The 13,254-nt window shown below is 38.5% G+C and overlaps 1 protein-coding gene across 1 annotated transcript in view; it reads left to right on the forward strand.

The window, feature by feature from the left end:
• Positions 1-13,254, forward strand: part of OTOGL (otogelin like) — a 1,067,300-nt gene that overhangs the window by 430,059 nt on the left and 623,987 nt on the right. The gene's annotated exons all lie outside the window — the stretch shown is intronic.

Below are 13,254 nucleotides of genomic sequence, written 5' to 3' on the forward strand. Positions count from 1 at the left end.
TAATCGGTCTACTAGAGCATCCACATTTGTTGGATTTCTCTTTCATAATAATAATTGCCTTCTCATCATAATCTGCTATGTTGGTGCAATTGCGTCTTAGTCTTAGGAACTGGCCAAAGGAAATTCCATGCATTTGATTCCTTGGGTGGTAACTATTGAAATTAAGGAGAGTATTGCATGCAGTCCAATTCACAAATAGATCGACTTCCTGTTTCACTGCTCTCTGTCTAATCCACATGTCTAGAAATTCTACCTGCTGGGTACTGGTCTTGGCTGTGAATTGCAAAGTATGGTCACAAAGTTTGAGTCATTCTGGGAATTCCTTAGGGTTCTCATGCTCATCTACCCAAATGAGAAATATATCATCTATATATAAAGACCACAATTTAGCTGATTCAAAAAACTGGGCCACTTTACTGTGGATATATTTTTCCTCAATGCTGCTTATTAAGAAATGTGCTTCGCTGTATTCACAGGAGGCACACATACTTACTCCTTTCTTTTGGAGGAAGAGGTCACCCCCCAAACTCAAAGACATTTTCTTTGCAGAACAATCTTAAGACTTTCATGGCCGTCTCTTATGGGATGTTACTATACAGCGCCTCAATATCTAAGGTGACCAAAACTTTGCTGTGTTCATTGTAAGTCACTCCTTCTATTACTTCAATCATATGTGTATTTTCTTTTATGTATGATTTTATATGTGGAACCACAAGGCGTAGAAAAGCGTCTACTTACTTCAATAGTGGTTCAGTGACTGACGATATTGTGGTGAAGAAAGGTCACAACAAGAGTTCTTTTCGAACTTTGTGGATCTTTGGTACGCTATACATGCTCACCACCTCGGGGTTGCTTACATTCAACAATTAAAATTCTTTATTGCAGATAATGCCTTCATTGAGAGCTTAGGTGGTGATATGTTAAATCTTTTTGGCCACTCTATTTGTGGGGTCTATCTTGATACTTAATTAATGCCCCCATATTGTTCAACATGAGCTTAATTTTGATGATATATTGTTTCATGTCCATAAGGCCTATTCCTCCCCCTTTGTTACTATTTTTGACTATGACCTGCTTCTTTTCACTTCGAATTTTTAAGGCAATTCATTCCTCCCACTCCAGGTTTGAGGGGGGTCTCGGAATATACTGAGTACATTTTTTCAGTTTCTTAAATACCACCCTTTCAAAAATGGCTTCTTCTGGGCCCAATTGTTTTAATGAGGAGGTAGATGTTAAAGGGTGGAGAGAGGACTGATGCATTAAGTTGTCTAGTCTCAGGCAATTCTGTATCTACAAAAAAATGTTTGGGCGTATTTTCCTAAAATAAGAAAAAATGTAATTTCAAATTTGTTGCCATTGGTGTCAGGGACATACGATAAACTCTTGGTTAGTAATGAATTGGTGGCTGCATCTACTGGACTTTGGGAAAGATTGAAAATGGGTATCTCTTTTACTGTCTCCAATACCGTCCATTGTGGGTTTCCAGATATTGATGCCCATTGTTGCCGAAGTAATACCCTTTCCCGTAACTCAGTTGATATTGTTGTCTCCATGGGCCTCTTCTCCCTCCCTACATGGCTAAAAAAGGAGCTCCATTACTGGATATTTGCTCATAGGGTAACCTCCTCCCTGACTCATCAAATTAGTTAGAGCTACCCTAATAGTTAGAGCTGCCCTCTTCAATCTGTGGGTCGTGGCCTTCAGGGTGGCCAGGGAGTCATGGAAAGTGGGTGGCCATTCCTCAGCCTCATTCTGCCTGGTATCCAAAATGTTTGCTCTTCGTTTTGAAAAACGACAACCGTCCCTGGGCGGTTAATTCTGATTGTTAAAATGCTTCAGCTGGAGTCTCATTCAAGGACTCTCCTGTGCTGTGAAACCGAAACTGGGCAGACTTCTAAACACACCTTTCAGCCATTGTGCTGCTTGCCTGAAAGAAATGCAAATGGTTACAGTGAGTTAATCTGCAAATGTAAAGGGTATACTGCAAGGGTAAAGGATGCTTGGGAGACAGTACTGGCTTCAATTGATGAATCACTGGAAGCTTTGAGTGGTAGAGCAAACAGTTAACAACTGAGCTGTGAAGTGCTCGCTTTTAGTTGTCATTGTATTTACATAGCGCTTGCAATCCTTGAGGGTGTGTTGAAGGGACAGTTATATAAATACATAGCATGACGTATGGTGTGGCTATTATTAAAATCTATATTTTAGAAGCACCATTTTATCATCAAACCTTTTGAGCATTTTGTAGCAGTCTATCTTATAATGTGTGTAATGCAATTATACATATTCAGAGTGCTTTTTGTTGCAGTCTGTATCTTCAAAGCACTAAAAATACATAAGTCACTATTCTCCACTGCACCAACCATGATTTGATTCTGGGGCTGTCTGATTATACACAGACCTTTGTAGTGCATTAACTAATAGAGGATTCATAATGCGCTATAGTGCATTTCCCACTGAGTATCAACTTGTAAGCTGCCTGTTATTTTAGCTACCTGACCTAAGATCTAGAAAAAGTACAGAATATTTTGTTTATGGCCACACCTTGCACTCCGCCCCCATATACAGACTTACATAGACCCTTCAGCACCCCAAACATGACTGAAGTCAACAACAGCAGCAAACTAATATGACCAGGAGTCAGTTTTTATTAAAACAGTAGTGTATCTTTTCATAATGATAAAAATAAAAACCTTTTTTAGAAAAGCAGTATGAAAGAAGATTAAGGGACCACGTCCTCCCCTAGAATTAAAGAAAGCATCCTACTTGGATTAGCAGTTCATCATTAATGATTTCAAATTGTATGTTTTAATTATGATGGATGATGTTCAGCAACCTCCAGTTACATACAGCTGTAAATGCCAAACCATCGGCATCCCATGAAATATTGTATGATTTTCATTGGATGGCGTGCACTAAAGTTGCAGCCCTTGCAGGCCCCTGGAATTATGCAATTCTGCGGCTGCAGTGATTTTAGCGTAAATGTAGATTTGTCGCATCTGCCACATAATCCATCATCTGCTGATTTTAACACAAAATAAAATTATTACTCAAATAGTTCAAAAGTTACTAAAAAGCAGCAACACCTGTTGCAGCGCAATAGAAGGCCCTTTGCAAAGCTAGACTGGTCACCCTTTTTTGCTTATTGCTATATTTGGGTGTTAAACTAGTACTAATGAGGTGCAACTATAGATTTACTCTCTGGAGAAATAGAGGCACACCCATCAGAAGCGGCAGCCTGCACAGGTCCCCCCGGTGAGGCAGGGCGGGTGGGAGCAGGGAGGAGTCGACAGATGACAGAATTGGTATAATTAAATAAATAAATAACACCTATTCCATTGTCTTTCGGCCTCCCTTTGCCGCGCCCCACTGCGCTTACCTGTGCCAGCTGCCGCTTCCCATCACATTCGCTTAGAAAGATTTTATCATCTAAATATGCTTTGTGAAATAGTTTTTTTTGTGAAAATAAAGAGCCATTGTGCATTTTTGGGTAATTCTTTTTGAAGACTTTTTGTTTGAACTGTGTGATAAGCCTCTGACATTGCACCACAGCCACCCACAAACCCTTGGTTTGCTAAACACTGTTTAATATTATTTCCCCACCATAAAGTGATTTGCCATGGAAATGGAGGGCCTTTATGTTTGTTGAGGGTTGTCGATGATGATGAGTACAGGTTCTAGAAATTTTTGTCAGAAGTGGGGTCCAAAAAGTTTGAAGACCTTTGTGTTAGATTGATTATCAGAGGTTGTCTGCTTACCTACTAGTTTAGAATATTATCACTGAATAACAACTGGACATTATATAAATGCTTTATGAAAGAGTTGATCCCTTTTTTGGTTAAAATATTTGATTATATTAAAATAGGCGGAGTATTATCTTTAGAATTTAAAAAAGTGATAGTAGTTAGCTTTGTGAAAAAAGGTGGGCCCTGTGTCTGACCCCTGCAGCTAAGGAAGTGATCCATGGCGATCAAACCAGAATGATGTCAACTAATACCCGCTTTTTGACCCAAGCTCTCGATTTTTTTAATGTGAATAGGACCCCTGCCTGTATTGCGATGGTAGACGTGGAAAAGGCCTTTGATTTAGTTAATTGTGACTCATTATTTTCTGCACTTTCAAGGTTTGCCTTTCCATCACTTGTAATAACTATGATTTCAAATATTTATGAGGGGGCACAGGCTCCGATTATAATTAACGGGGATCAAGCCGGTCTAATGAAGATAAATCGTGGAACTAGGCAAGGTTGCCGTTTATTACCTCTTTTGTTCACTTTTTTATTGAATCCTCGCGATTAGAATACCCACAAATAGTAATATTAGAGCCCCTATTAAAGGGATGGCAAAACTAAAACTCTTTGCTGATGACTCCATTTTATATTTAGATCCGGAAAAATTACATATACAGTCTACATTGGTAGAATTCCGCAAGTTCGAAGAAATAGGGGGCTATAAAATAATCCTTCTAAAACAGAGATTTTGATGTTAAATTCTGGGTTGGCATGTCTGCCGGAAGAATTACAATATCAGGCAATGAAAACTAATCCTGTCAGATATTTAGGGATGTACGTTACAGCACATTATAGGTATTTATTTAAGAATAATTATGAAACTACTAGTATTTAGATTTTTAATCTTCTCGATAAATTGGGTAATCTTCCCCTGAGGTTGATAGGACGAGTGGCATTAATTAAAATGTCTATTTTACCCTTTTTGATTTTGTTGTTTATAATTATCCCAAATTGATGTTATGATTAGAACTTTTGTGTGGAATAAAAAGATTGCTAGAGTGAAGCCCCCAATTCTGAAATTAGATATTACTCTGGGGGGCTTTCACTCCCAAATATTCGATTATATAGCATGTTTAATATCTAAACCCTACCAGTCAGATAACTTCTTCATCAGTAAGATGATCCAAGAGGCCGGAACGCAACTTCCGACTTTTTTAAAGACTTCAAAATTTCCCAAAAAAACTCGCTATAAGACTTTAGTAGACTTCTCAAATTGCTTACGTATGGTTTTCAAACAAAAAGATTTTTCTGGGTTTTTTTCGCTTAAATTAACTGAGTGTCGTGTCTTAGGATCATATATGCACTCTGCTCGATTCAAAAAATTGAATGAATTCGGTTTGGGGGTCCTGAGTTATTTAGGTATTCATGGCACGGTAATTACTTGGGAGGAAGCCCAGGCTAGATGCTTGGGTTCGAATAAACTTTTTTTTTTTTTAATTTATTCAAATTATTAATAAAAAAAAAAGTATAACTTTATTTACAGCATCCCCCCTGTCAATATTGCATCCGCACTTTACGTTGTGAGATTAACTGGAGTGGGTAAATGGTACCGTATACTGAATCATCAGGATGAATCCCCTTTGGTATTAAAGATGCTGGAGAAAGTCGAAGCACATACACAATGTGTTTTCTCCTATCAGGAATGGCAAAGGATCTCATCTCTAGGTAATAAGGCTCTGAGAGCTGCTAATTATAAAAGAATGGCATTCTTTGCCAATTGGATGGTGTATTATACTCCAGAAGCACTAATTAAAATGTATCCAGAGGTGCTTAATATTTGCGTTCGTTGTGATACTTTAGCAGCATGGGAATGGCATCATATTTTCTTCTCCTGCCCAAAGCTACAAGTTTTTTGGGAACAAATATTTCTATATTTTAGTGGTGCGATTTGGCAAACGTATAAACCCTCTCCAGAAGCTGCTATGTTTGGTATAGGTAGCAAGAAGATGATACTCTCTGACTCCCAGGGGCGTTTTCTAGCAATCACGATGTTAGTTGCTTGTTCATTGATCTTACAAAACTGGAGATCAGGGACAATACCGTTGTTTGAGAAATGGATGAGTAAAATGAAACGAACATAATGTTTTGAAGAGACCTATGCGAAGCGGGTGGGGGCAACAAAGACATTTTCAAGGGTTTGGGATAATTTCTGCTGTGAATTTTTATTCATTTTTTTGTTGATCTTATCTGTTTATTTTGGATAGGATTTCCTTTCAGTGTAAAATGGTTTTTTCCTTTTGTTTCTTTTATAATGTGTAAAGAAATGATGTTTCTTTATGGCACTGCTCAATAATAAATAAAAAAAAATAAAAAAAAAGAATCACAACAGGTCCCAGGGTCCCTGGTCTCAGTAAAATCCACGATTTAGACCTAAAAACAATGCACACAAATGCAGAAAACAATTATACATTAAAAAATACAAAAAATATTAAATATTGTATCAAATTCCCCACCAAAAACAATTATACAATTGAAATTGTAATTTTATTGGAAAGTTGAAGCATTTTGAAATGCGTCTTTTACTAAAAGACAAACTACTCTGCTAGACCTTACAATAGCCTTTTTTCATTTTTGGCCCTAATGCATGCTATCTTTTTCGGTGCCTACCAGTGCTTTAATTGATGCCGCCACCAATTGTCCATACTAGATTTGGTTTGTGAATGAAGCTAAGGATACTAACTTAATATTTAGATTGAGATTTCAAATTCTTTCATATATTTACATAGCTTCTTAAGGTTTTTATTTTACATTTTGCATGTTTATACAATTTATTAATCTACCTATATTATTTAATTTTCTAAACAGTCGCAGACACTTTGCGGTCTGCTGGACACAGATTAAGAACTGCTGCACTAGACCGTTATAAAAACAATAGATTTTAACTTTTTCTTATAAGTAATCTTCAATAATTTAAGCCCTTCTAAGTAATATTTCTAATATTGGAGTAAATTGAGAACAAATTCAGTTTTTTTGTATTATATTATGAGATATTTATAAAGTTGACAGATACAAAAACTTCCGGTCATTACTTAACAGATTTTGAGGAACCGGACATACATACATCACTAAAACAGGCTACTAGCTTCACCGCAAATGTTAAATATTCAGATTCTCATTGTGATATGAGCAAAAGTAAGAATGAACCAAAAATAACCATTCTATTCAACTTTACAGCATACCTACGAGCATAGCATTAACTCTGAACACTTTTTACAAATACCCATAGTTTTGTCAATGGATATGCAACATTTTCCTCTGTTCAAGCGCAATAGATTCAGATATACACATTAGCATGTCTAGAGAATGTGTGCTGATACCCTAGTTTGTTTTTATTTTGCACTGTTCTTTAACGTGTGATGTTATGACCTGTCATGTTTTGTTACTTTGGTATTTGTAGAGTATTTGTAGAGTACATGTACATCTGCTAAGCAACCGGCCAAATGGGTAAGAGTTGGCTTATTAGAATAAGTAATGAGTTGGCTCAGTGTGTTTTTTTGCCAGACACTCATTTATTGACGTTAAGTCACCTAGTAACCCAAAATAATTCACATAAAAATACCATCCTCCTAATACAGTAAAAAACAACAACAACAAAACGGTATTTGTAAAGCACAAACAATTACCCCTAAGGGTTTCAAGGCGCTGGGGGCCATCGGGAAGATTAAGCAAGCTACTGCCCAGATTCATATGGTGCTGGGCTAACTTGCCGCCGGTGATCGTACTATACGCCCCCCGTGTTCTGGAGTCTGCTGCCCTGGCCGCTGCACAACACCTCTTCCACTCAAGTACAACTCACGTACAGCTAGAGTGGCTCTGGGAGACTTTTCTGTCCAATTTAGTTTGCGGAGGTGCACTGGTGCCAGTTCCAGTAGTGGGAAGAGAAGTGGTGAAGGCCAGCTCCAAGAAAAGAAGCAGCCTCCCCCAGACACCAGAATAGATCCTCCTATTTAATTTTTGGACCTATGCTGCTGCTGCTTGTGAGGGGCAACTAGGATTCCTTGTGGGGGGATGCATTCCCCTGCCCTCAACCGCACTGGAGCTGACACATCAAATTGATTGGATACTGTTTGGATAAGTTCATCTCGATTAGCACCTACGGTCTTGGTAAGACAACGAAGTGATGATTTACACATTATTAAGAGGACATCAAAGCCAGAATTCAAGTAATTTCTGTAAATATTTGTCTATAATCCCTACATTTTGTATCATGCGGTTAAAGGTCTCATACTCAATTCATTATCTTAGGTTGTTAGTTATTTTATTTTATCTTTGAACTATTTGTTTCAGTGGAGAAATCTCTAATTGTGACAAAATAGAAATGTGATTTCTGCCAGTTAATTTTCAGACTTGATATTACTAAATAGTTTTGAATATCAATTATTCATAGGGAGATATTAGGTGTTTATGTATAGCAACAGATCAGTTTCATGTAATTAATGCAACATGCCTTCTGCCCTTAGCGACTCCTCAGATTTTTGGTTTTGACCTCGTTGTGGTCTGATAACAAGGTCGCAGATATTATATGTTCTTTTAAAATGGTGATCCCTTCACTCTCATTGATGACAAAGTTCATATGGAGCTGGCCTTGCACTTTTCCTGATCAGTATGTTGTCATTCGGAGGTTTGATAGGTATATAGGATGACCTTGGTGTAATCTCAGAATCCACTCGTTTAATTCTATGTGTAACTATGCAATGGCTATGACAGTTTCTGAATACCCTCCTTAATTTGTGTTATAGAAAAATAACCAGATCAGTATGTTTGAAAAAGAAGAATGTGTTAAATTTAGGGAACATGTGTATACATAGACATACAATCTAATAGAACAGATGACCATCTGCCAGTGTTTGATCGATGTCCTGCATCTGCCATAAATTAAATTCCTACTTCTAAATTTGATTCAAACATGTGCAACCAATCTCCGACTTATTTAGGCCCTGAGTAACTATTGTTCATGCAGTGCAATGCAGCATCCAAATATGCATCCAAATGCACCTCTTAATGCCCTTGGACAGAAAGCAACACATAGGGGCACTAAGAGGGTATTGCACAATGAAAGATTCACCTATCGAGTGCTGAACACTTTTTGAATTGGAAAGTAAATAGCATGCATACATAGGTCTTTCAGAATTCAAAGTAGGAGACTGTTCTTATTACAGACTTGTTACTTTATTTCTCAAGTAAACAGTTATTTGTCTTGAATAACTCTTCATCCCCTGTAAGAAATCAGGTTATTGATTTTGGGGTTGATAACCCTACTCAAGCACCAACCACAATACTTTTCATGGTAAACCACAAAGGTCACTAAATTAACTTGAGTTTAACTGTCTGGTACAAAAGCAGTCAGTCTTATCTTAGAGGCAGGCTGACCGGCGATGCATTTTAGGTTGAGTAGGCTGGCAGCTAGGTCCTTGTCTTTTATTGTTTCTTATGGCACTTTTTGATGAAAAACTTTCTATGGCTCAACTATTAAGGTTAGGCAGGAGCAGCACCATCTGGTAGCTTGGATCAAATGCAGTCAGATTTAACTTACAGGGAATGTGTAAAGTATTTATGCAGCACACAAACAGTAATAAAGCAAAAAAAGACAATAGAAGAAAAATCCCAAACCAATTAAAAAAATAGAGAACATTTTAATGAATAACATGACACAAAATCGAAATTAAATCCAATCAGTAGAAACGGAATAAGGATTTTTTAAAAGTTTTTAGTTCAAGGCAGTGCCTAAAAGATGAAAGCATCAACTGCAGGTATCTGTTCGCATGAGACTGGGGCAAAGTAGAAAGTTAAGGCTGTCCACGGTGGAGTGCTGGTTATACACGTGAGGTGGATTAGGCCTGGTTATAGCTTACCTTCGCATTTACCGTCACTAGTAGGTCAGCTGAAGAGGATTTACTGCTTTGAAGAAAAACATAGTGGGAGCTACCAGGAAATCAGGCTAACTGGCGACTCACCTTGGATAGATGTGCTGAAAGGTAGGTGCTGTTCTTCCGTCGATCTTCTGGCACTATTTGGTGAAAATGTTTCTATGTCCCAATTTTTAGGTTTTGGAAGGAGCAGCACCTCTCACACCACTTCCAAGGGTCCTCGGTTTAGGGGGAACCACTTTTGGGGTTAGGACTCATTCCAGCAGAGGCCAGGTGTATGGTTCAAGGTATCTAGAGCTTGTTATGTTCACTCTGGTAGTCCTGGGTTCAAGCAGCAAGTCAGGCTCCTAGCACAGAGAAGTCCTCTGGGGAAAAAGTCAAACCTTAAGCAGCACACACGTCCTCTGGAGTACAATACAGGGCTCAAGCAACAGGGTCATCCTCTGGGGGTCCAGACTGTCCTTATAAAGTCTGCTACATGTCCAGGAGTGTACTGAAGAGTTCCTCTGAGGGACAATAATTATACCTGGTTCCAGCCTTTGAAGTGTGGGAATCTTCTAGGCTACAACTTCATCTGGTTCTGGAAGGTTATTCCCTTCCCCTTCCAAAGCTCCAAGCAGTCCGGGGTGATAAAAGACTAGCGAAGGTTCCTTTGTGCATGTGCTGGAGGGAGCCCTTTGAAATGTAAGTGTGTCTGGGTCAGAGAAAAGCCCCACCCCCAGCAATCCAGGTAGGATAACCCATCATGCCTACACCCAGTCCCCTTTGTCTCACTGTCTAGCAGGAATACATACGCCCCAAAATCAGGGCCATTGAAAGTCATGTTACCCAGGACACTGGCAGGGGCACAAAAATTGTTAGGACAGGAAAATGCCAACTTTCTAAAACTGGGGTTTTCATTAAAGTGAATTTTGAGTTGCAGTGAATTTGATTCTGATCATGATATTTCTACCCATTTTCAATCAAAGGTTAACACTAATTAAATGTAATAAGGTAACCGAAAAAGTTCTCCTATGGTAGAGGTGGGCCTTACAGAAGTGGAAGACTGATTTAGAAGGTTTGGACTATCGAGACATGTAAAACTTGAAAGCACATGTTTTACTTTATAAATAAAGTGCACCCAACCCTGTGGGCTTTTTAGGGCCTACCTTAGGGGTGCTTTACATGTATTAAAGAGGAAGGGCTAGGCCTGGCAAAAGTTTTTTTTGCCAGGTGGAATTGACAGTTTAAAACTGCACTTTAGACTACAATGGCAGGCCTGAGACATGTTTTAAAGTGCTACATTACGGGGTGGCACAATGAGCACTGCAGAATCACTAGTAGCATTTAATTTACTTGTCCTGGGTATATGAAGTACCATTTTACTCGAGACTTACAAGTAATTAAATGTGCCAGTCAGGTGCAGGCCAATTTTACAATGTTTTAAAGAGAGAGCACAAACATGTTAGCACTAGTTAGCAGCAGGAAAGTGCATAGCGTCCTAACTCCAACAAGAATACATTCAGAAAAGTAGGAGGGGCAACAGCAAAATGTTTGGAGGTATCCCTGTAGAAAAGGTCAAGTCCAACAACACCCCATCCAGCTTTCTAATGTGTGTGTTTTTTCTTTTTTATGTTCTCGGTTTATTAGCCCTTAGTTTTGGCTGAACTTGTTAGTTTCAATTCTGTTTACAGCATTGTTTTTTATTATATTGTTACACATGGAACCGAAGAGAGTTATCTTTGAAGGTTTCAATTTCTGCTGTGGTTCAGCCAGGAATATCCTTATGGAATCTGGTCAACCATTGTGCATTCTTGGGCTTAGACCATGTGGGAGCTCAAACAGCTCCTTAAAGCTATGCTCTCTCTTCCTGAAAACCTGCCAGCATATCCAATGCATTAAAAATATGTTTTTGCCCTGCTGTTACTATGTTGCCTGTATATAGTTAGTTCCGCCATCATATAGCTGCTCTTTTGTTATTTATAAGCTAATCTATGGTGTACATTCAGAATAGAATGATGGACTTCAGAAGGATCAATTATTGGTTATTACTTATGTTCTTCTTGATTTTTTTCTGTAAAAATGTATTAAATTGTTACCGATGTTTGGAAAGCTGGAAGGTGTTTAAGGTAACTGTTGAGTTTGGTGAGGTGGTACTACATTTGAAGTAAGAAGTAGTACAGTTATCTTTATTTTCACTGGTGCACGTGCAAGAGTGGATTCTAACTCCTTTGATTACCATATTTAGGCTGCCATACTAGATATGACATACTTGTCTTTGTACTAGAGATGTCATTTTCATCTAGTGACACTCTAGTTAGCCGAATCTTCAAAAGATTTTTACAACATTGCTATAGCAGTAACTTTTAAAGTAGTTGTCTTGTTTGGCTTTTCCTTTGGTAGTGATAGCATACATGACTAAGCTCTCTGCAATGTTCTGGTAAACTAAAGTCAAGCGACTGAACATTGCAGTGCTTGGTGTTGGTGCATTATAATAAGAATAACTGATTTGCAGAGACTTCTATGGTTGTTAAGGCACATGGGATTTGGGGGTTGTAAGAACAAATGTTGAAGTCACCCATCATAAGAATATTTTTTTCTGAAAGTATTTTACTTCGTAGTAAGACATGACATCTTGGATGAAGCTTTTCTGGTTTACAGGCAGATGGTAGACAATGTCTTGGATGATATGTGTGTTTGTTTCTTTCCTACATTTAATGCTAATACGACTAATGGAAGTAAATCATTTGTATTGGAGCTTGTGAGGTTACCAGACAGATTTAAAGAAAAGTTTTTTTCCAGTTCTTTTATTGCCAATCACTTGAAAACGGGCTTGAAAGGGATCATTCATAATGCTTTGATTTTGTGGTTCAGCCATTGTTGATGAACCCTTTCCGGACTTGAAACAGTTTTGCAGATGTGTTAGGGGTGCCCATGAGTTGCTATGGTCCACCTCGGTGAAAAGTCACAGAGGTCTTCCATGACTGGTGAGGGCCAACGCCAAGCAGCATTCTTATGGCAGCCACAGAGCAAGCAATAGATCACTGTAAAAGAGTTCAACCCCTTCTTAGAATGAAGGGATGGAGAGGATAAGATTCACCTTTTATTGCAAGAAGAATGTATGTAGGATATTGGGATACTAGGTGAGGGGGGTAAGCTCTACACAAGCAGCAACCACCATTCCTGCCAGGGTAAAAAACAAGCAAACACCTGGTAGCCTGGCATGCAAACAGTCATGCTTAACTGAGAGGCGACACTTAGACAGTAATAAAGTAAAGCACAATGCAAGAAAAATCCCACAAAAATGTTGAAAAAATAGAGTAAAATGTAATAAAGTATGTGAAACCAAATTAGCAAAAATCCAAGTAGTAGAACCAGAAAGATGCAATTTTAAAGGTTTAGGTAAAAATAGAGCTTGAAAGTCCAAAGCACCAGCTGTGGTTATCTGGTCACGCTGTACTGTAACAAATTTACAAGTTCAGTTTGACCGTGATGAAGTGCAGGCTGGAAAAAGGGACAAAGTTAGGTCTGCTGAACACAGTACCTTAAATCCTGGTTGCAGAGCTTTGCGAGGTCCCAGTTCGAGGATGTGCCATGCAGCAGCGGTTCTGAGGAGCT

This window comes from Lissotriton helveticus, chromosome 1_1 (genome assembly GCF_964261635.1).
Source record: "Lissotriton helveticus chromosome 1_1, aLisHel1.1, whole genome shotgun sequence".
NCBI lineage: Eukaryota > Metazoa > Chordata > Amphibia > Caudata > Salamandridae > Lissotriton > Lissotriton helveticus.